Here is a 27356-nt window from a genome sequence, read left to right as displayed (position 1 = left end):
TGCAAACTTCTTAGTTGACGGAGATTGGAAGGAGGAGGCATATCCATTATTGCTTTAACCTTGGCATGGTCGACTTCAATGCCTCTGTGAGAAACAATGTACCCTAGTAATTTGCCGGCTGTGACACCAAAGTCACACTTCTTTGGATTGAGTCTGAGCTTGTAGGTTTCCATTCGGTCAAAAATTGGGCCCAGGATGGCTAGATGGCTATCTCTTGTGACAGATTTGCATAATAAGTCATCAACATAGTCTTCCATCAAAGTATGCATGAAATCATGGAAAATTGTCGTCATCGCTCTTTGATATGTTGCACCAACATTTTTAAGACCAAAGGGCATCACATTCCAACAGTAGGTACCCCAAGCACATGTGAATGCAGTCTTATGTTGATCTTCAGGAGCAATGTGAATTTGGTTATAGCCAGAGAAACCATCCATCAATGAGAGCATCTCATATCCAGCCATCATGTCAACTATGATGTTTATATTTGGCAGTGGAAAGTCATCTTTAGGGCATGCTTTATTGAGATCCCTAAAATCTGTATAGATTCTGATGCCCCCAGTTACTTTGCTAACTGGTACCAAATTTGAAATCCAGTCTGCATAATCAATGGGTCTGATAAAGCCCACATCTAGTAATTTTTTTAGTTCTACCTTGACCAAGAGAGCCACCTAGGGATGCATCTTTCTGAGTTTTTGTTTGACAGGCTTGGCATTTGCTTTTAATGGCAAGTGATGAAGGACTAGTTCTGGGTCAAGGCCAGACATATCTGCGTAGGACCATGCAAAACTAATCTTCTTCTCAAAAAAGAAATTGACAAAATCTATCTTTTCCTATTTTGATAGAGACGCAGCAAAATGAATGACCTTAGGGTTGACAGGTGTACCCAAATTGATTTCTTTGGTCATTTCCACAAGCAATGTTGATTTATCTTGAATTGATAGGGGTATGTCCAATCTTCCACCTTTGGGCACCTCAGAGAGGTTTTCACTCGTAGGTACGTCTTTTATTTTTACTTTTGTATGATCAGAGAGTGCCTTACAGTTTTCACTCAAAGACCTATCTTTTTGATTTTGTAATTTTTCTTTTCTTTTTTCATTTTGATGACTGGAAGATGGAGTTGACTCCCCAAAATATGCTGTGGAATCTAGATCAATAGAAAATCCTACCTTGTGATCACCTTGTGGTATGCCTTCCCGTAGTCCAAGGAATTCTGCAATTGCTTCATCATTTTGAAAACAATCCAATGTGAGTGGTTCTTGTTGGTCATGTTGGATAAGCTGGGGATAGACAAGGGGCATGTCATCATCGGTTTTAAGAAGGAAGAGGACTGAGATGGTAAAGATGTAAACATCCATGGTATCATTGTCTGAACTACTTGTATCTGATTCAGAGCTTGGGTCCCAGAATGACTCTATCCAAGCATTAGGACATGTTTTAGGAGGGGGAGTTATTTCATGTTTGTCTTCCATAGGCAAATCACCAGCGTCAAGGAAAACATTGTCAAGGGCATAGGAGCTAGAAGAAAAAGAACTCCACTCCCATTCATTGGAATCAGTTTCAAGTCGGGTATCCTCAGGTGTTGTTTCATCATCAGAGTCACACCCCTTTCCACACGTGGTCACTTTGGTAGATGAGGATCCAATTCACAATGGTACAAAACGTAACCCTAAAGTTGGAGGTTGCATCTCGGGTATAATAGGTTCTAGCCTTCCATTCTTGTTTGGGCCTAAGCCACTACAGCCATCATGTCCTTTCTTCTGCAGCATAGTAAATCCTTTGCCATACCGTTCCACTGGCAACCTGATAGGTGGGGTCTCAGTTGGATCTTTATAAAGCCAATCTATGACATCATCATCTAAAGTTTCTTTGTCAAGTTCACCCCATCTTGTAAATGTAGTGGGAGGCTGATATTGAATAACTACCTTGGGTTCCTTTTGCAACAAATGTGGTTTGCCATATGATTTTGGAGATATTGGTAAATTCCCAATAAGGAATGTTTGATCCATTGAATATTCTCCGCATCCTTGGTCCTGTATCTTCAATTTTCCTTTGATAGCATCTAACAATTCTTTAGGATCCACATAACTATGTGAGTGGGCCTCTCTATTGACTGGGACCTACTACTGAGGGGAATCCCTTAGAGTAGCACAAAATTGAAATGGATTAGGATCTCTTGGAATTGTTATCTCAGTTCCATTGTAAGGATATTTTAAACATTGATGATAGGTGGATGGAACTGCTTTCATTGCGTGGATCCATGGACGGCCAAGAATCATATTATAAGGGAGATCGAGGTCTAAGACCTGCAAGAAAGTGTTTTCTGTCACTAGACTGACTCTGATAGGCAATGTAATTATCCCTTTAGATGGGCGCTCAACATCATCAAATGCTTTGATTGTTATTCTTTTGGAAGCATCAATGTCATTTTCTGTATAACCAAGGCCAATGACCACTCTCAAGGTACAAATATTAAGACCTGCTCCGCCATCTATCAAGACTTGTCGGATTTTGCAATTATGGACAAAGACTTCAAGATGTAAAGGATCATTATGAGGGAGCTTATCAGGTGAAATATCATTATCAGAAAATGCAACATTTTGGGAAACAGCTAGATGTCCAATTCGGGCTTGAAACTGGTCAACATCAATGTCTGTCGGGACAGTGGACTCAATTAAAGCTTTATCTAGGACTCCGCGATGCATGGGGGACATTTTCAACAACTCAAGGATTGATATTTGTGTAGGTGTCTTTCCTAGATGATCTAGGAGATTATATTGACTCACAGGAGTTTATTTGGGAGGAACTGCAGGAGCTCCTTTCAGGACTATTTTGGATCGACGAGTGGTGACTGCGCAAGAAGGATCTTGTCCCTTTATTCTTAGGGTGGAAACATACTCATTTGATGCGTGAAAACAATTGATGACATTTTTATAACCAGTGTTTGCATAATTTTCTATTTGGGTAGAGTTTGAAGAGGATGCTTTACCCTTGTCATGATCAAGCAAAGGAGTTTTGAAAATTGTATGATCAGTGTTAGAGGTCACGTTGGGCGGATCTACCTCAATTACTCCTTGCTCTAACATGTCTTGAATCATATGTTTCAATTGAAAACATGATGCGGTTTTATGTCCTTTTGACCGATGGTACTCACAATATGCATTATCATTCCACCAATGCGGCTTTACCACTGGTTCTGCCTTGATATCTGGTAACTTGATAAATTTGGCTTGTATTAATTGTTTCATTACTGACTCAATAGGCTCTCCCAATGGCGTGAACTGTCAAGGAGGTCCATCCCTTGATCGGAAAGGTTTGTGTTGCTGGTTTTGTTGCTGACCTTGTTGTTGATTATATTGTTGAGTATGTTGTTGGTATTGCGGCTGTTGAGTAACATTGCTCACTGGTGTTTGATTTTGTTCCATAGTTGACATATTAGGAACACTCAATTTCTTGATTGTGAACGGGGGTTGATTTGCATTCACCGTTCTTGCATCAACAACTCCATCATTAGTGACATTCTTATTTTTGTACCAAAATCTATTTCGGTCCCCGGAATTGTTTGTGTTGTCACTATCTTTGTTGAGCTTAATGATTCCTTTAGCTACAAGGGCAGTTTCAATGTTCATCCCTTTCTTAATGATTTTCTCAATAGTACTGGGACTTTTCAATTTTAGTTCATACATCATTTCTGGGACCAAGTTTTGGATAAACAAATTCACTTGTTGTTCTTCAGGTATATCTAGGGAAGAACGACTATACAAGCTTCGCCATCGTTGCAAGAAAGTCACTAATGGTTCACCTTGCTTTTGCTTTGTGTTGCATAAATCTAACATGGTCACGTCACTGTCGATGTTGAACGCGAAGTGAGATATAAACTTTTGAGCCAGTTCCAACCAAGTCTTTATATTTCCTGGCAAATGCGAATACCAATCCATGGCTTGTCCCGTGAGACTTCGTGCAAATAAGTGCATTAAATATGTTTCCTCATAACTCACTTCAGTACATGTCATGAAAAATGCTCGAATGTGATCTTTTGGATTACCATTCCCTTTATATTTCTCAAAATTAGGTGCCTCAAAATGCTTAGAGAAGGGAGGCATGTATAAGCTCTTGTCAAATGGATTAGGACATAAATCTTGATCTGTATACAACTTCTTTGTCCCTTTGGTTTCTAATGCGTCGACTTGTCGTTGCAACTTCTCAAGCTGTTGTGCAATTGTATTAGATTTTGGAGGTCCATCATTAATTCGAGTGGGTACTCTTTGTCGATACATCGTGTTTTCGATCGGTTGTTGATGCTCTGAAATTGCCGTCTTTGGTGTCTCCGGCATATAATGTTCTTGGTACACCTCTTGTTGTTGTGGTTGTGCCATGCCTTGATATTGACCTTGTTGTTGTGCTTCTTGTGGTGGCATCATCGTATGTAGCCTAGGTTGATATTGCAATTGAGGATTTTGTTGATATTTCATAGGCGTCAATTGCGGTTGTGAAGTATGATAGCTTGTTTGTCTTGGCACATATCGAGGCACATGTTGTTGTTGATGCTGACGAATCGGAATTTGCTGACTTTGTGCCAATTGTTGTCGCGGTGTAAATCCCATCATTTGCAAAATACTTTGTTTGGGTGGTTTTTGTTGTTTCTCCTTAAGATGGGGTATGGCACTTGTATTAACTTGTTGTGTTGTTTGTCCAATCCATTGTGGTGGTTGCAAGTTTGCATTAACTTGTAATGGTGCAGAGGGCGCTGCGACTTGTTGTCAAATGCGATATTGTTGTTGTTGAGCATTGTTTGTTTGCACATTCGATTGTACCTTTTGTGTATTACTCAATTGTTGCAACATTTGTTGTTGGTGCAAACCACTATCTGTATCTCTTTGTGTCACCATTATCAAAGGATCTGTCATAATAGTTTGCATAACAGGTACTTGAGTGTTTGGCAAATATATTGAGCTTAGCGGGACATAAGAACTTTGTTGTATCATGGAATTGTTTTGGACATTGGTGAGATCAGGCATTTCAGTTGTGAAGCTTTCTTGCATCTTAGATTTTGATCCAATTTTATGCATATGAGGAACCACTTCTTGTTGAGGGACGGCTGTCAATATTTGCGTGGTCTTCATTTGATCTTGTGTTACAGGTGTTGTGTTAAATAATGGATTATTTATTGTCTCAAATGGTGACTTTTGAGGAATAGTCACTGTCAATGCCTTTGAAGCACGTTTACTCATCAAGGTAGGTTGAGTTTCTTGTTGCACATGTTCTTCATTTGGATGCAGAGAGAAACTTAACAACTCACCGCCTTGTTGTTTTTGCACATTGATTTGCTCACTTGAGGAGGTCACATTACTCATCATGTCAAGATATTTTTGTGGGAACATCTTAAAGACCTTGTTCAAGAATTTATCCATCTTTTTTGTCAACTTTGGATCTTGAAGGAACATATCAACATCATCAGAAGCATTGGAATCTAATGAAGAATCTGGTAAAATGTTTTGATTTGTTTCTTGTTGAATGCCTTGATCTGAACCAAATCCTTGTGAAAGAGTTTGTTCCTCATGTAATGTTTGAATCTCATGTTGCAGGTTTGGTTGATTCCAATCGAAAGGTGCATTTCCTCTTGGTGTTGGTGGAACACTCCCATGTCCTGGTTTCATGGGTACAAATACTGGTTCATATAATGGAGGTGGTCCAAGTTGAACCATTCCATATGGTGGTAATGATGTGTTTGATGAACCTTCAATTTGTACTGTTTGACTAGTTTGAAACTGTGAATTTGATATGTTGTCAATGGGTTGATACATTGGTTTGCCCATCTTTTTAGATTTTGACCTTGTCTCAACAGGCATGTCACTATGCGAATGCAATATTTTTGGAATTTTTCAAGGATAATGTATGATATGCAACTAAATGCAAACTAAATAGATGAAAATGCAATCTATGTTTTTGTTGCTTTTTCAATATTTTGACAAACTTTTTGGAATGCAAATCTAAGAAAGAGACCCTTAGGAAATTGAAATGACGTCTAGACCTCAAAGGATAAAAGGACCAAGTGACAAAAGGACAAATTGACAATGTCTCACCTATATGCTTGGATACTAAGCTAGGTTTGACAAAATGACAATGATGACAAAAAGAGAAAAGGTTTGATAAGGTCTAGACTTCCTAACAATGACTTAGGGTTTATCAAAGATTTGGATTACTCAAGTATGACAAAACCTAGTTTTGGCACTATATGCAAAGGGACAATTACTATGCAAGTGACTCTAATATGATATGATAATGACCTAAGCTTAATGAAGGGACCTAGGGTATGCAAATGCAAATGTACGACAATGTCAACCTAAAGTTGAATTATGAAATGGTATTACTCTAATACAAGACGACACATGCAAATGGATGACCCTTATTGATATGCATAGGAGTATGACCTAGGTGAAACCTAACCTTGGTACTTGACAATGACTTTGCAAAATGCAAGCCTAGGATGAACCTAAATCTAAGTGACATGAATGTTGAGACAAGATTTTGAAAAATGTTTGACAACCATGTTTGAAGATGTTTTGAACTTTGTTGGATGAAATGTCTTGTGTTTAACCTTGTTTTGAATCAATTTGTCTTGTTTTTGAAATGAGACACAACTCAACTTTTGACAAGCAAAGAAGACAAGATATTTTAACTTAGACTCAAGATAATCATGCTCATTCACACATTTCTTATGGATGGCAAGGACAGTAGGTACTTGAGAGGTAGACTCATTATGGGATTCAAGGAGAATACATAGATGCTTGATCCCATGGGCTCCCCTCCATGGCACTCACTTCTCAGGGCAGCCAAGCATCAGTCCCCATGGAAATATCCCCATGGCGAACTTAGTATCTCTTCCAAGTATCCGAACTTGTCCTTCTCAAGCAACTAGAAGGTTTTTTGGCCTCTAAATACAAGGTGTTTAGTAAGGATTTCTGTTAAGTGTTACTCCTTGGTGTCATGCAAGCATGATTGAGACATTAAACCCACCAAGATACCAAACAAATGTAGTCACGCAAGCATGATTTAGACTGTGAGGCCCTACTTAGATGTTGATATGAGAAAGAGTCCAAGGGTCATCACTTCCCAAGTAACTACAATTCCCACGTAACCCTTCCTTCAAAGCTTTCGCCCATTAGGTATTTATTTATAGTGAGTTAGAATGCCAAGGTATTCTAGCTGTACTCACTTTGGGTCGTTCCCTTCTCACGATTATCACTTGCTTGCAAAAGAAAGCAAATGGTCGGGAAGGCATGCCCTCTAAAGGTAACAAACAATCTGAACCAAGAGAATGGTATCGAAGATCTGGATTTCTGATCACCCTAATAAGGATGAGAGCATACTCTCCTACTCCAATGTCAAACTCAACAATCAAAGCAAACACATGTTCATTCCATCCTATTTAGCAATCATACTAGGTGCCTAATTATGAATTACAAACACAACGTTTAGTTGGAGTACAAGGCAACCTCCAAAATCATCAAGTTAAAAGTTTGATTTGTTTGATCTTTGACTAGCGAACCTGCATAAAATTTGTTAGTAGTTTCATCTTTGTCTTTGCCATGTGTAATGCCAAGGTGCTGCACAAAGAATCAGTACCAAAAGACCAAAAAGCAGAAACAAAATGCAAAACAAAACAATTTGCAAGTAAAAATAGTGCCTTTTACCTCTGTTTCTAGCCTTACATAGGCGCAGAATGTCTTACACAGGCGCAGATTGCAGTGACATAGGCACAGAATACAATAACATAGGCGTAGATCCCTTTGACATAGGTGCAAAAGTCCTTGACACAGGCACAGAATGCTTGACACAGGCGCAGATTGCTCTTACACAGGCGCAAAAGTTCTCAGAAAGCCCTGCATTACCCTGTTTCTTGGGTTTTTCACCTGCAAATCAACTCAAAAGCATGGTTAGGGGGTTAGTTCACATTGGGTTCACCAATTAATGAAAGGTAGGAAATGTGGAAATCATCAAAGAAAATCAATATTAGCCTAGTTCAATCACAAAAACTCAATTGCAATGACCAATCCTAAAAACACTCAATAAAGACATGAAAACAAGACATCAATTCAAACGCAAACCATTGCAAACTTGGATGTCTCCTTCATGTGGCTCCATTGTCCTTCTTTCTCCTTCAAATAGCTTTGTTTGTGGATCTCACCTACTAGTGCATAAACATGATGTGAAAGCAAGTAGACAAGACGATAGCGCAAGAATACTAGAAGCGTGATTGATTTGACCAAGGACCAGGGACCTTGATTGAAGAAATTCATCCAATTTATAGACAAATTGGAGAAAAGACAAGATTAGCATGAATTTGATTCGAATGGAAATTGCAAATCAAAAATGACAATTATGACAAATTATGACAAATTTGCACTTTCTATTCAAGATTGATTGATTGATAATTTTGACAAAATTATGACAAATTTCTATGTCAAAATTGATTGATTGTCAATTATGACAAATTATGACAAATTGAAATGTCATTCCCATGAAATTAGGAGAAATAGGAGAAATTAGAAAAATAGATGAATTTAGAAATTACGAAATTAGAAAATGAGGAAATTAGGAATTAAGTGAATTAATTAACAATTTTTCATTTATTAATTAATTCACAAAAAGGGAAGAATTAGTTAGCCAATTAAATAAACATTTAATTATGACAAGAAGACTTAGGATAAATAAACTATTTAACCTAGAGGGAGAAAGGACAAACAAGGTTAAATGAACCGAGAAGATGAATTAGAAAATGCAAGAATGACAATTAGGTCTTGACAAAGGATCGATTTGATCTTGATTCTGATTAACAAAGGACCAATGCTGATAAGTGATTTGTCTGATAAATGTGCCAATTGACGAGGAACAATGACTAATTGATCCAAATTGACATGATTGAGAAAGACGATGATTGATGACAAATCAATCGCAAAATTGACGAGATTGACAAGGACAAGGAGCAATGACAAAATAGATTGCAAAACGACAAGATTGAAAATGACCACGATCAATGACAAATCGATCGCAAGACGACAAGATTGAAAATGACAACTATCGATGACAAATCGATCACATGATGATAAGATTGAAAACGACAATGATCGATGACAAATCGATCGCATGATGATAAGATTGATTAGAGAAAAAAACCCTAATTAGGATTGATGATGTCCAAATATGACAAATGAGCACGCACATTGATGCGATAGGACAAGATCGATCAAAATCATGACTGAAGATGGCTATCGACAAGACCAAAATCGAAAGTGAGATAAATGAAGAATGCAGAAGAAAGACTCGATCCTCGCAAATGATAAAGACCAAGTGCAAATCATAGGAGAAATGTTAATGCGACGCAAAAACCTAAAATAAGGCAATGCGCCAATGTTAAAGTATGACTCCGCAAAGCATTGACCATTTTTAGACGTCTACACAAAGTATTGCTTAGAAAAGCTTCAACTCCTCCCTTACAAATAAAAATCTACTCTGCCTCACCCACAGGATATTGGAAGAAAAGAAAAAGAAGAAGAACCCCTCCTCTTTCAATCCTTTCACATTAAATAGTTACATGAAATCTTTATTCAATTTTTATAACCGAATCTTGAAAAACGTTTTAACTTCTACTTTTCACTTTCACAATTACTCTTATTTATAACATCAAATATTTATAAACATTAGAAATATAATTCTCTAAAGTTTATAAAACTATTTGGAAAGGTGGCACTTGAATATTTTAAACCAAAATGAAAATATTCATTATGCTGGGCGGACTGAAAATATTTGTGGCAGTCAAAATCTACCTCGGTACGGGGACCATAACTTTTGTTTCCACCGTTGGATCTTTTTCAATTGTGGATATGTTGTCTGCAACCTAGTTTTGTACATTCTGAGTGGAGTGATTTCAAAACTAATGTCCGAGTAAAAAGATATGAGCTACTATGTGTTTGTCTATATGACTGTCATAAAATCATACCTGCAGAGCTTGAACCTTGAACTTCATCAAAAAGTTTGAACATCACTGAACTGTTTGAACTAGGTTCAAACGGTTCACAGTTTTGAGAAAGAGTATATTAAATATCACTTGCGACCGCGAAATAGAGTTGCTGCAAAACACTTAAGTGAACGTTAGCCCGAAAATGTCTTCGACACAACTTAGAAACCTACGGTACCTAAATGAACACTATGAACTCTGTTCAAGATGGTTCAAGGGGTTCATGAGGTTCATGAGGTTCAACAGACCATTGAAACTTAACGCTAAGGATTTAGAAATGATTTATAGGCGGATTAGCGATTGAACCAACAAATTTTTAATAAGACAAGAACTCAACTAAAAAATGTGCAAGGCGTCTCACTCTTGTTATAAGGTACGAATGACAAGGTAACATTGGCTCTGACTGGGGACCAAGACTGTAAAGGAATAGGAAAATCCAAAATATCTTTCAAAAAGATTAGTGCCTAGCTATTGGGCAACAGAGTCAAGAAAAATAAAGCACATGGAGCTTCTTGTAGAGGGCGGAGGCAACAAGGAAAAACTAAAAAGCCAAAACCCACACTAAACCAAGGCTACAAATTAAGACAAGCTACACCTAGATCACACCGAAAAATATTATTTACAAAAATATATAGGCAGGAAAATCCCACCATGAGAACTAGAGCCAAGAACTTTTTACACAAAACCATCCACCGGTTGGGAGAAGAAGGAACCTTTTTCTGAAAAATGGCTTGTGTTCAAATGAAGCAACCCAAAACCATGCTCTTCTGGTAACTTCTTCAATGTTGAACTCCAAACTAACAATATGCAGGAACTTTGTGAATACACATTCATGCCCAAAAAGCCATGTGTCATCGTGAACTTCTGAATTTTCTGGAAACATCTGCACAGTACTTCTCAAATAATGTTCTATTTCTGGCTGAAAAAAGTAATGCTCAGAAATTCCTAGGGAAAAGACAGTATCGTTCTCACAATCACCACTATTAAGACCATCATTTTTAAAATTATTTTCAGCATTTGAACTAATCTCAGAATAGAGAGACACTTCATCATGCATGGGATCCATCTTAGCTGAAACAACTTCAACATCTTTTACTGAAATTAAATCTGCAAATTCCCTATCCAAACTTAATGCATGAAATGAATTAATACCTGAATCCTTCTCCTTGAAATCCTCTTCTTCAATGGATGACAAGAACTGCTCTATGATCTCCTCTTCACAAAAAGAAGTACTATCCAAACCGGTCAATAGTTCTTGCGACTGCAACTCTTCATTAGGAGGACATAATATTGCTTTACTGTCAAAATGAAATGATTCTATGAAAGACTCATCACAAACTTTTAAACATAAAGAATCATTTTCATCGACTTCATGTATAAGATTGAAAGCTTCATACTCTGGTTGCATGCAAATCTGAAAATTTTCATCCTTTATGCTTTTTGGAACAAGATAACTTTCCATACTATCAAAACTGAAAGTTTCTATTTCCGGGTAAGAGAAAGATCTCAAAAAACCTTTTTCATTCAAGTTGGCAGGTTCTCCAATGTTGTCTTGATTATTCTCACTTACCATTGTTTGACTTTTATGAGACTGAACTATTTCTTCCTGAACTTCTCGCTCATTCAAGACAAGGTAATTGTAGGAGTGAGATGAAACTGAGATGACTAGAGCCTCATCATCATCAAATTTTAATTCTTCTTTCAGCTGCAATATTTTCTTTGCATAAATTTGCAAGATTCTTGTCTTTTCTTTCAATTTATGAAATCTGATGCAAAGACTTCTCCATAGAAGAGTGGATGCATGATCATCTTCCACACTTTTATTATTTCTAACTACATGAGAAATACTTTCTTTGTAATGCTCAGATTGCAACAATTTCCAAGATCGAAGGATCTGGTCTTTTCCCTTTTCTCATTGCTCTTGCCTTGAGCATGATGTTTATATACAGAGTCGCCAATCTCCTACACAGAGATAAATTAAAAAATCTGAGGAAACAAAATGCACTTGTATTTGATTCTGAATCCTTGGCAGAGTCACCAAAAATCTGTTAGTGAATAGATTTTCCCTTCGAAGATAACTATTTAAATAAACTCAAAATGCCCAGAATGAAGGACAAAAAGTACTAACAGTTGGATAGATTATCATTGAAGTGATACTCTTCCTCTAAATTGAGAGGTACAGCTCCCTCTTAGAAGATTTACAAGGAATTAAATTGTTGATATGCTTTTAACTAGAAAGTAATAAAGGAAAATAACATTCATCCATAGCCATGAAAATGTCAAAGACTTACAAAATAGATATAAATAAAGACCATTAAATCAAAGTTTAATTTTCTGCACTTATGGATAGCATTTGGACTAAAAACTAAGAGAGAAAGTCATTGCTCCAATATGGCTTACTTTCAAGCACACAGACTTGTAATAAATCCACATACACAATTGATTATAACAGAAAAGACATTAATAAACAACTGCAAAGGCTCAAAGACCAGCTGCAGTCATGAGAAGAATATCAGCAACACAAAGATTGAAGATATCATCTGCATTCTATTCATGTCTGAAAATCAACTCAAATATTGATATTTTCTGTACAAAGTATTGCTTAGAAAAGCTTCAACTCCTCCCTTACAAATAAAAATCTACTCTCCCTCACCCACAGGCTACTGGAAGAAAAGAAAAAGAAGAAGAACCCCTCCTCTTTCAATCCTTTCACATTAAATAGTTACATGAAATTTTTATTCAGTTTTTATAACCGAATCTTGAAAAACTTTTTAACTTCTACTTTTCACTTTCCCAATTACTCTTATTTATAACATAAAATATTTATAAACATTAGAAATATAATTCTCTAAAGTTTATAAAAATATTTGGATAGGTGGCACTTGAATATTTTAAACCAAAATGAAAATATTCATTATGGTGGGCGGACTGAAAATATTTGTGACAATCAAAATCTGCCTGGGTGTGGGGGCCATAACTTTTATTTCCACTGTTGGATCTTTTTAAGTTTTGGACATGTTGTTTGAAACCTAGGTTTGTACATTCTGACTTGAGAGATTTCAAAAATAATGTCCGAGTAAAAAGATATGAGCTACTGTGTGTGGGTCTATATGACTGTCATAAAATTAGACCTGCAGAGCTTGAACCTTGAACTTCATCGAACAGTTTGAACATCACAGAACTGTTTGAACTAGGTTCAAATAGTTCACAGTTTTGAAGGAGTATATTAAATATCACTTGTGACTGTGAAATAGAGTTTCTGCAAAACACTTAAGTGAACGTTAGCCCGAAAATGTCTTAGACACAACTTAGAAACCTGCAATACCTAAATGAACACTATGAACTTTGTTCAAGATGGTTCAAGGGGTTCATGAGGTTCAACAGACCATTGAAACTTAATGCTAAAGATTTAGAAATTATTTACAAGAGGATTAGGGATTGAACCAACAAATTTTTAATAAGACAAGGACTCAACTAAAAATTTTGCAAGGCGACTCACTCTTGTTATAAGGTATGAATGACAAGGTAACATTTAGATATTCGGACATGAAGTCTTCGAGGTTCTAAGGTCATTCATTTTCAACATTACCCTGTGACGATGCTTTACTTATGGTTGGGTAGTGATTTGACTATTTGAGACTTGTTAATCCAAAATCTATCATTTGCTATATCTCAAACACATTAACAAAATCTCTAATTCATTCTAGACACCTAGTTGATCATATGACTAGTGATAAATCTAAAATTCTACTTCAGCACCATTGTAATTGTCACGCCCAAGTAGGTTTCATTACTTACAAGTCAAGGTAAGAAAATAAAAAGAAAAAGTGTCATGCCAAATATTCATCTCAAGGTGAAAGAGAAATGATATATAACTGAAATATCATGCATACAAAGTGCGACAAAAATATTGACTATGGGAACATGCAAGTAATTACATCAAGGCTATGAACGCCTATTGGCAATGGAGCAATATTTGATAAATTACAGTCTATAACCTCTTCAAAGCTCTAAAATCTTGGTGGTAGAAGGGCTCTATTCGGGATGCTTTTGAAGTTAGGATAATCCATGTAGCTAGTCATATAGGATGCTAAGGATCTTTAGTGAACACAAGAGCATGAATTAACTCAACTGCACACACATGCGAAAAAGAATATCAAAGTTTCAAGAATCAATGGGGAAGTTTTCCGCGTCTCCATTTGTAAATCCTAGTCACTAAGTGTGTTGAGTTGGATGGTCCAAAGGACCTTAAAGATCGATTGACCGCTTATCTATGAAATGTTTTGCACCTTCATTTCAATTAGTGTATTATAAAAGGCTAAACAAACACAATCAACCTTGTTTGAATAGGAAATGCATCTTCATCATGCATATTGCATTAACGTAGGTCATGTCAAAAATTCATTATCTCCACATGCATTTTGTAGATCATCATGTCATACAAGTCTGCACACTGGGGGTATAACTGAAAAAATCCTAAAAATCAAATATGATCCTAAAAAAATCCTAAAAATCAAAAATCTATCCACATAATCCAAAAACATCGAAAAAGCTCTCGGAAAAGAACTAAAAATCGAAAATCAATCAAAAAACTTGCAATAAAATGTCTTGCGAGAAACAAATACCCTAGTAGATATCCAGCAAATGCTTCGCACAAAGTTAACAAAGGATACGGCTATCTAGTCAAACATTTGCAATCAACTGATCAAACTGTCTTATCAATCTATCATATCCATATCAAAGTCATCATTATCTTGTCTTAAACAAAAGCGGATACACTTGAAATCAGACAGGTCAGTCTTAAACGAGGTCTGCAACTTTTTGAGATCAGACATTATCAACCATCACATCAAGCAACTGAGAATGAAGGCACAAGGTCAGTATAGCTGTTGAATTTTGTCCGAGTCAGTCTTTATCTTTTATCATTTGGTGACAAATTATGTTCCTATGCTACTCAGGTATGTTCATAAGTGTCTAGAGGAACCATGATGGGCATTATCTTTTTCTTTGTTTATTGTTTGTGGTGTGAACCGATGAAGTTCTAGAGAAATTTCTCTAGTGGGTGTCTATGATAGGAGCATTCATCTATTGAATGCCACACATACCTTGACCCCTAGTGTATTTCCTAGAATAGAGGGTTCACTCCTTGTCTGGTATGTGTTTGTTTCTACAATGAGATATCTTACATCTTGGTTCCTTATACCCTGATGTGCTAAGCTTCATTGTTCAATAATAAGGCTCAGTGATGAATATATGTTGCACAATAAAATATGTGACACAGGTTCATGATTATTTCAATTTCATTCTCATCTCATGTGTTTCTTGATAGTCTGTTGATTTCCCATCTTCTCTCTAAATCGTATTCTTTCTAACATTAATCCTTCCATGAATATCTTCTCTCTATCATCTTACTAACATTTATTCAAGGTACATCTGAGTTAAAAATTTGATTTGGCATTATCATACAAAAAAATATATCTGCATTCATAAACATCAAGTTTAATATGCATACATTAGAAGATACCATTGCATTCATCAACATCATTGATACATACATGTAGTAACCATTGCATTCATGAATCATATAGAATCAAATAGATATACATCATATAATTCATAGCATCATATAAACATACATGGAAAACAAAGCATAAATAGATCATTGCCAAAAACTACATATCATATATATAACTCAAAAATGATAATATGTATGAATACAATAAACAGGCCCGAAGCTCAGATAACATGATCAAAATGTCTCAACCAACACTGCCTCTATCAACAGGTGGATCCCGTCCACTAGGTCCTGTCCCAGGATGTCGAGGTGGTCCCATAACACCACCACTAATGGTCCTCCATGTGGAAGTCCTACTAGAACCAGAATGACCTCTAACAGCACTAAAAATAGGAGCTCTATGTCCCTCATGAACAATGTTATGATAAAGTTGTCGGTAGTAAAAAGCCTCCTGTGCGACATAGTAAAGTCTATCAGACTGACTCCGTACATCGGTACCCAGAGCAAAGTGTTGGTCATATGCAGCCTGAATCATCTACGACCGTCTTACTACATCATCTCTTTCCCTCTGGAGATGATCCCTCTCAGCCTCTAAAGCACCATAGTCTGCACGATAGAACTCTCGCTTGACATCTCGTCTAGCCACCTCCTCCTCCAAACTCTCAATCTGCACTCTAAGAATCTGCGGATCGTCCTCATCACCCAGCTATGCTCTCCCACCCTTTACAATAGACACATCCTCCAACTTCGGTATATCATCATCATCATCTCCATCCTCACTACTCGATGACTCTGAAGAATCATTGCTATCCCCACTGTTGATAGACTCGATGTTTCCACCAATGTCTACATCCTCATCTCCACCTCCCTCATCTCCTCCCTCATCCTCTCCCTCTGCTCCTCCATCTCCCTCAACTCCTTCCTCATATCCACCTTCCTCTCCTCCTCTGACTGTTTCCCCCAACTCTAGCCTCAATCTCGGCCTAGGTTGGCGAATTTGTTGTGGTGTAATCGAAACAGTAGGATCAGTGAGTGGAATAGGCCTATGTCTAACAAACCATGCATCATACTTTGGCGTAGTCCCTAGATCCGCTGCACATCTACCCCAACCTCGGAGTATGCTGAAGAGCATCAAACTCAACAGAAGCAACATGCAGCTATATGCACACCCCCCAATTAGATACCCCTCGAGATACATGAGCAAAGTAAGCAGTAACAACTGGTGTCACCTGTACCTCTCTAAACTGTCTCAATACCCAACCTAGGAGATACATCTCTATAATCCGTTGCATCTCAAAAGTCCTACCGATTAGATACCTCTGTTGTCGATAGAAGGGCAAGTGTACTATGTCATTCGCCCAATCGAGGCAATCTAAGTATGGTCTTCAAATAAAATGCTGAAGTATGTCAGACTGATGTCTCCAATACAAGGTGTTACCTGAACCCCTATGTCTGATACCTATTGTATACCTAAAAGCATAAGGCTCACGAGGCTATAAATCAACATGAGTAATAGGCCTCGAAATAGAAATATGCTCCCATGCCCAAGTCTGGAGCAGTGTCACACCACAACTGATAGACCGATACCCAAGATATACAATCCCATGCATCTGATAATACAACATGGCTAGAAGACATGGACCCCAAGCATATAATCATCAATGAACAATCATATCATGGAGTACTCTGCCCCATCCCACTAGAAATCCATGACCTCATCTGTCAGGTATCATCAAACCACCAACAATATTGCATAATACAATAGTCATGTCATCATAATCTAACCGGGCCCAAGGGATGTCATATCGACCACTGATCTCACACTCGAAAAGTGCACACAATCCAACAATTCCATCATCATGGTCATACACAACTCTCTCATCATGAATCGGAATACACAGTTTATGCCATACATCCTCTAAGGTAATGGATGCCTCCCCGGTTGGAAGATTGAAAGAACATGTCTCGGAATGCCACTGCTCTATCAATGTTGTAATCATGGCCCTATTGGCCATCACCTTTGGCAAGTGTAACACATAGTACAAACCAAGCTGTCGGATATGCTCAATCTCCTCATCAGGTAAACCGGCATGAAGATCAAGTCCATTGGGTCTACTCTGTCAACAGTATAGCACTCCAATGTTCTCCTGCAAAGAGAAAAAGTTAAAAATATCAGATATCGGATTACGAAAAAAAAAAAAATTCCAGACCCATGACAAAAAAACATTCACATACAACGAATGCGTGACGTTTACTACTAATGCGGTACAATTATGGCTTATGCGTAACATTTATAACGAATGCGTAACAATCAACACTATTGTGTAAAGAAAGCAACGAATGTGTAACATTATGCACTAATGCGTAACATTAATAGCTAATGTGTGACATTATGAGCGTTTGCGTAAAATTAAGCACGAATGCGTAAAAACTGACAAGTGATTGCGTGATGCAAAGGAAAAATTGAACACTAGAAATTTTTTGAAAAATAGCAAAAAATAGGCAAAAAATCAGGAAAAAATTAGAAAAATACCATGTCGCCAGTCCCAAGAGGTCTCTGATATGAATGTACTTGGTCAAACAGGTGCAATTGAGCTCTATAACCAGCCATGATGATCAAATAGTCAAAAGAAAGCACAAGATTTGCAAAGAAAACAAAGAACTTACCAAATACCAAATGAGCAAATGAAAACCTAAAATCTCTATTTATAGCTCAAAATTAGGGTTTTTTGACACCTCGATGCCCGCGGTCCCGATCAGCTTCAAACAACTTGTAGTCTACTCAAACGATCTTGAAATTGCATGAAACTTCACACGATTGCTTATTACACTGATATCGAAAACATGGTCTCAATTTTTGAATTTTTCAACCACCTTTTCTGAGGGGGGCATATTTACACTATACAATGGTACCAAGGCATACTAGGGCAGAATTTTTTCGTTTTCTTTGAAACAATATCATTCCGGCATTGTCTCAAACAGGGGCAAATGTAGACACCTAAAAATGTCTCATTGATCATGTACTAATTATTCCTCTAATTGATTAAATAATTATTTAATTAAGTTAATTAATCTTATTCTTCTAATTTTATATTTCCTCATCATCTTACTAATTATTCTATTTCCTATTCTATCATCATTTAATGATTTTCTAAATATTAATTAAATATTTATTATTTAATTAATTCTGATTAATTCCCTAATTTAAATAATCTTTATTAATAATAATTCTATTCTCAATTTCTATCTCTAATCATCTAATCATTAACCCTTTTCTAAATATTAATTAAATATTTATTATTTAATTAATTATGATTTAATCCTTTAAATTAAATAATATTTATTATTTAATTAAAGTCCATTCTAAAATAATTAAATAGTTTCTTTAAATTATTTAATTAGCTAATTAATTCTTCCATTTCCAAATCCCCAAATTCTAATTTCATCTAATTTCATTTAATTTTATATTCTTCTAATTTCTTCCAAATCCAAATACATGTGCATGATTTCAAAAACCAAATTGAAAAGATTAAATTGAAAATCTAAATTCAATTTCAATAAATTCAATTTTTTAAATTAAATTTCATGCAAAGATTAAATTGAAAATCTAAGTTAAAATGCAAGCACATGCTAAATTAATTAATTAAATCATTTATCTCTCTTGTCTCTATTTCCATCTTCTAGTTAGCTTTGTCATCTTCTTTATTTCTTCCAATCATTTTTTTTCTTCTTTCAGTTAGCTTTTTCTCAATCAGTTGACTCAATTAATCTATTCAATCTATTATGTTTCACCTCCAAGTCAGTAGTTCAACTATCAATCAGCATGTGAGCTCACCTGAGTTCCACCTCTTGATCATTTTGTTCCACCTTTCAATCAATCTCATCCAAAAATCTATAAATTTAGCATTCAATCCTCACAATTCCTCTAGATCATGAACTTCGAATCTTTGTGTCAATTGCAGGTTGCCAGTGCAATATTTGAGATCCATCATACCACAGAGAGAAGAAGAACAATGGAAGCCATGATGCACAATAGGGAGTTTCATATTGTTTAATTTAATTCCATTTTGCATCTATTTCATTGGTTTTATGTTTGAATTGCTTAGATAGTTAAGGAATTCATGATTGTCCTTATTTCCTATTTAGCAATGATGTATTTGAGCATATCACACCTACCATACATACCAATCACCCCAATTGTGATTCACCTTGGTATCCCCATGTTCATGGGGTCTAAGGAATTCTTTGATTTCTTCTGAAAATGACCCATCAAAAGAGACTCCAAAAACTCTGTATAAAGGTTGCATAAAAAATTCCTCAAATTTGATATAGTGAGATCTCATGAACCGAGAATCCCACAGTGACACCCATAATTGAACAGGTTGCTCCTGTCCATCCTTGCCATGAACATTTATCTTCAATTCATCATGCCACAGTCCCCTGAGTCGTCCATAAAACAAGACAATATGCATTAACAAAGAGTAAAACTTAAAAGATTTGTCAGGGTTATTATGAAGTCTTAAGAAACCCTCATGCATCTTGTCAACAATATAAGTAGCATAGTCGAATCATCTTGGATCATGCATATGTGTGTTAGCAACAAGTACCAAAGGCCCTACCCAAGCTACATTCGGAACTTCAACTCCCCCCACTTGTCTGCATGCCATATATGTACACTACAAATATTGCCTGAAAATGTTGATGTCAAATGGGGGCTCATATTCATCTGTCAGCTTTCCTTTCTCAGCCTTATGCATGGCCAAATTCCACACATTGTATACAATTTCCATCTTTGTATACTCTTCTTCTAGTTTTTTAAAAGACAGAGGCACGTCAGATTCGAGACCAAGACCAAAAACCTCTTAAATGGTGGCCACTGAAAGGCATATGAATGCTTCGCCATTCATCAATTGAAAACATCTTTTTGTGGCATTGTAAGCCCTAGCCAATGTTTTCATCAACTGGACATTCACAAAGATGTTAGGAACCACACGTTTACCCAATCCAGTTATCCATGGGTTTGAGATTGGGGTCGGTTTACTCCTCCTTGAATAATGGTACAAGAACAACTTATGACCTCTAATCCTGGTCCAGACATCACCAATCTCCTTGAAATCATCTTCTAACTAGTCACGGATGGGCAGGTTAGCCTTAAATCTTTGGGATTTGGCTCCTGGTGAGCTCATTTGATCAATCATGTCTTGATTTAATTTCTGCCTCTGTGCACCCTATCCACCTTTAGACTTCTTCGAAGTGCTCTCAAAAACCTCAGTGACCTTTCTTTTGACTTTTTAACTAGAGCCCTCCATGTCTGAATACCTCAAGCCTAACTAAAATTCAAGATTTTGTAGCTTAATTTCACTCCAATATCTTTGTCTGCTTCAATTTACTATGCCAATTCCTTATACCAACTTCTATATATAGATTTGATGCTTCAGGGGCATTTTCTCAATTGAAATGATGTTGTAATTCACCTCATGTAAGCACAGACCTATCTGTTGCCTTTATTTAATAATGGTCGATGGATTCGTTAAGATCATATTTTGAAATGGATAGTCATCATAACTCCTCCCGATAATTCCATCACTTGGCGCCACCCATCCTTTTCAACGATATAGGTCTTACCGATCACTCCATCGAGTATCGATGTAGCTCATTTATTATAATTCTGATGGTTATAACTTCCCCGATGGCTCCACCTTCTATCTAAGCTTTGTCTTTACCTTTATATCTCATCGGAATAGGTCATCCCGATGTACCCTCCTTCTATTCCTCTATGGCATTCTTCCCATCAGGTATTGGCATAACTCCAAAGACGCTACTCCAATGGTTTTAGATATCTCAATGAGTCCTGCTTCGTGGTCTGCATCTAGCTTGCTACATTGGGTCACCTTATCGGGCATCAGGACAACTTACTTTATATTTCTCTGATGACCCGATGCCATCTCCTTCGCACTTATGTGTCCTTTTATTCCTTTGGTCTATCGACATATATTTCCCTAATGAGATCTCCTGGTTCACACCTATCTTGGTTTTTTCATCGAGTATCGGCATAGAAAAAATGTCCCCTTCTGATGAGGTGATGATATCCCGATGACTTTGTCTTCGATCGGTGTAAATCATCCCGATTAAGTCTCCTTCTTTGTGCTCGGCTTGTCCTTCTCATCGGGTATAGCAGTAACCTAAAACACCTTTCACCGATGGTTTAATTTATCTCGATGACTTATTATTTTCCACCTTTTGGTATTGCCTCATCGGAGTAAGTCATGTCGAAGATACCACCTTTGCCACCTAGCCCATCAGTATCAGGGTAGCATGAAATGACATTTTCTGATGACCCGATGACATTGCCAACCTCTACTTTGCATTTTCTTTCATCGGTGTAAGTTATACCGATAACCTCATCGGCTATCGGCATAACATTTTCTCATACCCTTGATAGTGAATGTTATGCCGATGAAAACCCTCCTTCTACACCTTCTTTTGGTTCTCCTTCGGAATGGTCGGTCTATGTTACGCCGATAGGTTCTTTCATTGTTTCGACTAGTCGGTCTTATCGGGGTAACTTACGCCGATAGTTCAAATTTGATAATTGTGTTGAATAAGTTCATCTTCATATATTATTTACACTTGCAACCCTCCATGGAAACTTCATACGTACTAATAGATGGTAGAGTCTATCACATAGGCCCAGAGAATGTCTTTAGAAGGATCCAATATGATGAAACTTCCTCATGTAGTCCCTATTTAGTGCCAACCCTTAGCATGCCCCAGTGGTACTTGTTCAATTTTGAAAATAGGTCACAATAGGATCCTTCTGATATTCTAACATACTTCCTACATATTCAATCCAGCAGTAAATGCTCTTATGATGAAAATGTACATATAAAAACATCGAATAAATAGCATTGAATATTTTGCAAAAATATGTGCTAACACATGCAACCCTTCTCTCTCCCTTTTCCTTGTCAAGAACATAGGTTAGTTTTATTAGTATTGGGTTGGTCCAAAACTTGCATCAAATTGGAAAGGAAGTCAGCCTTCTCCGGAGACTCAACTTCACTTCTACAAGTCCCACACTTGAGAGATTGTTTCCATGTTTCACAAGGTTGGCGATCAAGCCTGATCACTAAGGGTGAAAAATTTTGTGACAATAGTTTTTGGCATTGCTCGGTGGGACTCAATTTCAACATTCTTGTTGAGGATTCAATGCTTTCCCTAAGCAATTGAGCCTCTAGAGGCAATTAATCAAGCACATGAAAACTCAGAGGAAGCATATTCAGAATCTTGATGATACCAGTTGCAACTTTATGCCAAGAATACACACTAGAGCATCTTCTAGAGGTAATTTCCAATACTCTAAACTTTCATATTCAAATTATAGAAGAACTAGAGGTAGACATTCGTTGTCACCTACAAGGGGAGCTCAAAGAGAATCACCTACACCCTTAAGGTCTCAGTCTACCCCTCCTTTTATTAGACCTTCTCAATCTAGAGGCCTTGTCATCCCTATTTAAACACCCTTATTTGCAATGGCGGTCCCAAGAGAACGTGCTTTTGTCACCTTCAATGGTGGCAGTCCCTTAGTCCTAGCTCAAAAGAATGGCATTCTAGTAGCAGCCTTGAAGGCTATACCATTTTTTTACCGTAGAAACATCTACTTCCTCGGAGGAACATATCCAAGATGTGCCAAGCATCTGCATTGTGTTCGATGTCACTGAAGAAAATGTTGCAATGAGGCTTCTTGCCTCCTCATTCAAGGGAAAAACCCTCCAATTGTATAGAGGGTTAGCTCCTAACTCCATTCGCAATTGGGATGAGCTAGGAGAAAAGATATGCAATCATTTTGAAGACAAAAGTGATCATCTATCACTTATGGAGCAGCTGACCACAATAAAAAGAGCACCCCATGATTTCATGGGTGATTTCAACTATAGATTTCAAAAGACATGGGATAGGATCCCATCATCAGTAAAGCCTTCATCAAATCTTTCTTTTCTATATTTTATGAAGGCTTTGAACAGTGACATAGTTGCTATGATTCAGTCTATGGGAGGAAATAATCTCTCATTAGCTTATGAGACTACCATAAGGGCAGAAAATTGCTTAATACATGCAAGAAAGTTGTCTGGTAGGCCCACAATGCCCTTATTTCCAAAGGCTCCTCCACAATAGCCTATCTTGGCTCCTATTCCAGTGGCTTCCACAAGCCATCTGCTCACACTTGCACCCTCTCCCTTATCTTCTGAAATTAAGGAACTACACGCTTCTCTTGAGCCTTCAATGCAGAAAATGATCAATCCATTATAGCAGCAACTGCAAGGATATGAAAATGAATTGGTCTCAGTCAAGAGACAATTACCACAGGCTAACAATAGGCCTTATCAGCCCCAAAACCATAATTATTAGCAGCAGAGGCCTAATTTTCAAGGGAAGAACCTATTAGCACATATTTTTGCAAAATATTTTGTGCTATTTCTTTGATGCTTTATATGTATATTTTCATCATAAGAGAATTTATTGTTGGATTGCATGTGCAGGAGATATGTTGCATCATCAAAAATATCCTACTGAAACCTATTTTCAAATTGGACAAGTACCGATGGGGTATGTTAAGAATTGGCACTGAATAGGGACTACATGAGGAAATTTCATCATGATAGTATTGGGATCCTTATAAGGATATTCTTTGGGCCTATGTGATAGACTCTATCACTTATTAGCACATATGAAGTTTCCATGGAGGTGATAACTCAGTGATGAATAGTGAGTACCAAACCGGTATTGAGAGGGGGGGGGGTGAATCAGTACATGCATAAAAACTTTTCCTAAACCGATTTGATTGTAGACTATAAACTACTGGCAATCCCTAACACCGGTCCAAACCAGACTACTACCGGTTAAACACAATGCAATTATGAAAGACATGAACCAGTCAATCTTCTTAGCTATCCATACAACCTACTCCCTCATTTCCACTTTGTCCTTATGCATAAACAGATAATCTATCATCAGAGATACAATAACTTACTAGATCAACATGATTCACCGCTTGATAGAAAACAACAAAGAATCACATGAAAAGGACATCACACATGACACATATTTTTCACGTGGAAACCCAACTGGGAAAAACCACGGTGGGGATGAATACCCACAAGTTGTTTTGAACTCTTTAGAAGTCCACTCTGTTAGAAGCCTAGTCTAGTTAAAGACTATTACAACAGGTTCTGTTAGGAACCGATCATGTTAGGGATCACCTGGTTAAGGGATGGCTAAAATACCCGGTTAAGGGTTAAACCCTATTAGAGGTTACCTTGTTAAAGGATTTTATGAACTCAATGGCTTTGAGTCACCCTTTTAAAGGATTTACAGCAAGCTAGTTAAAGCTACCCTATTAAGGGATTTTCCAACTATTGAAGTGATTAGAGATCAACAGGTATTACAATGATCTAGTAATAGCACTCAATGCCAATGTAGATCCGCTTTAGTTCCTTCCTTCTGCACACACACTATGCAGGTATCAATCCTCTCAACTGGTCTGGCAAGAATCAAGTATCTCTGCACATAGATACACACACAACATTTGCCAACAACCTCAGCATAAAACACCACATAGACCTTATAGGAAATAGATAGGTCGGTAGCATAAACCCTAAACCCTAAACACTTAGGTAGACAAATTTAGTCAGTTCAATCCTAACCATTGAACACTTTGCATTTGAATACAACGGTCTTGAACAGATCTCAAGACATTCTCCATCATTTGTTCTCCGCCGCTTCTTGGAGGTGATAACCCATCACGCATTCTCCACTATTTATAGAGACTTCGCACATTCCTGAGGTAGATAGGATCAATCACCTTCATGCAAGATCCTTCACGTGCACGAGGCTGACATGACAACATGATCTGATCTTCATTACAATGCTAACTCATCACACAATGCCATCGGTTGAAACACACAAGCTCAAAACACTTCAACTGAAAACCTTGAAGCTAAGACTACCAACCAGTAGTTATGCCATATGAACCCTAGATACAAAACATTCGATATACCGATTGTCATTTTGACATACCGGTTCCAGTTCACAACATCATACCAGTTCACTTGGACAAGCATACTGCTTCACTTTTTCACATATTTCGGTTCACAACATCATACCGGTTCTCTTTGTCAGTTGCTTAACTTCAATAATCCTGTTCACTCTTCATCATGTTACCGGTTCACTCTTCAGCATATTACCAGTTCTCTTTCAACATATTGACATCAATGACAACACAATATCATCATGTCAACATATTCTACACATATGCCAACAATCTTCCCCTTTGGCATTGATGGCAATATACAAAGATATCTCTCTTTCTGCATCACATCTTCTCCTTAATACTGCAGATATCTTTTCCACTTCACATCTTCTCCCCCTTTGACAACAATGCCAAAGTGGAGGCACAGGCTTCCCTGTTCCACTATGTTGCTCCCCCTGAGGAGTAGCATCCTTCAACACATCAATCCTGAAAAGATATAGCAAAGTAAGATCGGACTGATGTGGAGCACAAACCTTTAGATTACCTCTTGAAGGGGAAGAACCCCTAACTCACCTCTCAGATAGGTAAAATTAGCCTTTGGTAGAGGTTTGGTGAATATGTCTGCTAACTGCTCCTTACTGAAAACATGTTCCAATACCACCTCTTTGATCTAAACTTTTTCCCTCAAGAAATGATACTTGAGTTCAAATTGCTTGGTTCTAGCATGTAAAACCGGATTCTTGGATATGTTAATTGCACTTGTATTGTCACAGAATATACTTACCAGTTTAGATATAGGAACTTTGAAGCCATTCAATACATGCTTCATCCAAATAGTCTGGGTATAGTTCATAAAAGCTGCAACATACTCTGCTTCTGCTGTAGACTGAGAGATACAACTCTACTTTTTACTCATCCATGAGACCAGTCTACCACCGAGAAAGAATGCACCACCGGTTTCTCTTCTGGTCATCTACATTACCAGCTCGATCAGCATCTGTGAACACTTTCAGGTTGAAATCATTATTGTATGGATACCATAACCCATAGTCAATAGTTCCCTTCAGATATATAAGAATCCGCTTGACTGCTACCAAGTGGGATTCTCTTGGGCTTTGTTGAAACCGAGTGGTAATACCCACTACATGTGCAATGTCTGGTCTTCTATGCACTACATAATGCAACTTACCAATCATTGATCGGTATTCCTTCTCATTTACCAATGCCGAGTCATCCTCTTTTGATAGTTTACAACCGGTCACCATTGGTGTACCAACCGGTCACCATTGGTGTACCAACCGGTCACCATTGGTGTACCAACCGGTCACCATTGGTGTACCAACCGGTTTACTGTCTTCCATACCAAAGGTCTTCAACACCTCTTTGACATACTTGGACTGAGTAATAAAGATTCCATTTTTCATTTGTTGAATCTGTAGTCCAATGAAGAACTTAATTTCCCCTATGAGTGACATTTTAAACTCTTTTTTCATCTCATCTGCAAATTCATGACTCATCTTGTCATCTCCAGCAAAGATTATGTCATCAACAAATACTTTGCAGATCAGAATCTGATCTCCTAATTTCAAGTAGATATTGCTATCTTCACTTGTTCTTTCAAATCCAATCTTCACAAGATGAGAATGCAAACATTCATACCATGCTCTTGGTGCCTGCTTCAGTCCATATAAGGCTTTATGTAGCCTACACACCATGTCATTATCTTCTGATAGGGCAAACCCATATGGTTTCTCTATATACACCTCCTCTTCAAGTATTCCATTTAAAAATGT

This window comes from Cryptomeria japonica, chromosome 5 (assembly GCF_030272615.1).
Source record: "Cryptomeria japonica chromosome 5, Sugi_1.0, whole genome shotgun sequence".
Taxonomy (NCBI): Eukaryota; Viridiplantae; Streptophyta; class Pinopsida; order Cupressales; family Cupressaceae; genus Cryptomeria; species Cryptomeria japonica.
This window is presented reverse-complemented; position numbering follows the sequence as displayed.